Raw genomic sequence first — 1,936 nt, forward strand, 5'->3', positions numbered from 1 at the left:
CCCCCTCTCTACTTTGTTTTTCTCTCTCTCTCTCTCTCTCTCTTACTCTCTTCTATTGCATTACTGTGTTGTGGGCACTTAATAAAGGTGCACTGTTTTGATTAAAACTGAAATCTCTTGTGTCCTTTTACACTCTGAGATCGATAAACGAACCATCACGACCCCCGCTTGCATTAGCGGATCGTGACAGCGGGGGCTTAGGATGTTGTGGGCGTGGGTTAGGGGCAGAGTAGGCGTGGGTTTTGGTGCGGGTCTGGGCGGGGCTTTATGCGGGGTGTGCATGGCTTGGGGCATGGTGGGCGGGGCTTGGGGCAGGGGTGGGAGTGGCTTACATGCACGTGGGCATGGCTTACATGCACGTGGGCGTGGCTTGGTGTGCTGTGGGCGTGGCCCAGCCATGGCCCCGCCCCCCTGGCTCCCCAAGGTCCAGGATTATTTCGGCATCGGCAACAGCAGCTCGGGGGTGCTTTCCAAGGAGGCACTGGGGAGGACTGACAAGATGAAAGGGGAAAGGCTAAAGATACTCCCTGGGACCCCACATGCTGCCCTACCTGCTCAGGTGCAGCCCCTTGGCACAAGGGCTTTTCCTTTGGCATTTTCTTGGACCAGTGCTCTGTGCCCAGGTGCATCCAGCTGCTCCCCAGTCCCTACAAGATGGTCCAGCCATGGTTCCTGGAGAGACGCTCGGGATGTCCCCATTGGCCCCTTTCATCTAGCAGCTCCCTGCACGGGTGTGCCCAGGTAAGCCCCTGAAAGCAGCCTCTGGCAGGACCCACCCCCTCCTCATCCTCACTGGTCACACCTGGCGCTGCTGCACATTGGAAATGGGGGGTGAGGTGGAGAAAGGTCCTGCTGGTCGTTCCCTCCCCTGCACAGCGTGTTGTCTGCCCCTGAAACATGCAGGCTCTGGGCTTTCCTTCCTATGGAAAAGAGCTGTCATCTTCCTCTAGGGGTGGCTCGGAGAGATTTAGTGAGGACTTGGGGTTGCTGGGATAACTTCAGTGGTTTTAGGATTGGTTTTGGGGTGTTGAAATATTTTAGGGGCCGAGGGGAACAGTTTAGATGTTCCTGCTTTCTAAAGCAGGTTTGTGGGGGGTTAAATATAGTTTGGGGGCTTTTATAGGCCCCCTAAAAGCCTGTAGGATCCCCTAAATCCTGCAAGGCCACTATAAGCCCTCCAAAACCCCTCACAAGCCTCCAAGAGCCCAACAGGCCGACCCTACAATGTCTGTAATACCCCCTAAAAACCACAAAGCCCCCAAAACCCTGCCCGGAGCTAACAAAACACCCAAGGTTCCCCCCTACAATGACAGGGGTGATTGTCAGCAGGCACCAAGGCTAGGGCCAGAAAGCTGTTGCATAATGTACCCCAGAGAATCTCAGTGCCTCCCAATCAACTCCACATGACCCTCTGTTATGGGTTCTGGGGCATGCCCGTGTGAAAAAAAAAAACCTCGAGATGCACTTATAATTGCAAAGCAGATTGATTTTGTTAGTCGTAGTAGCAGTTGATAACATACTCACCCCTAGATTCTTGAGAAGGAGACGGAGCATGGCTGCTGAGCAGGAGGGGTAGGCAGGCAGTGCACTTTTAGGCCATCCCCTGGATGAAAACGGCATGCATCTCGTCCTCCTCCCTCCCTCCCTCCCTCCACTCCAGGACCACACCTTACGTTTCCTTCTCAGGAGTGGTCAGTTACAACATCATCTCACGCAGGGCCAGCGTGAAATTCCCTTGAAATTTGCGGGGTTATGTCTCAGACTTTGTCCCTGGCCGCCGCCTCCCCCCCTCGCCCCCCCCAGTCAAATGGGCACTCCTCGGAACGCAGCGCATCCGGAGCTCATCTCCACTGCGGTGACCGATGGCCGCGGGGAGGACGACGACACACACACCCGGAAGGCTGCGGGCCTCAGTCGCCGCCCGGCAGGCGGCGGG

This window comes from Corvus brachyrhynchos, unplaced genomic scaffold, assembly GCF_000691975.1.
Source record: "Corvus brachyrhynchos isolate BGI_N302 unplaced genomic scaffold, ASM69197v1 scaffold340, whole genome shotgun sequence".
Lineage (NCBI taxonomy): Eukaryota > Metazoa > Chordata > Aves > Passeriformes > Corvidae > Corvus > Corvus brachyrhynchos.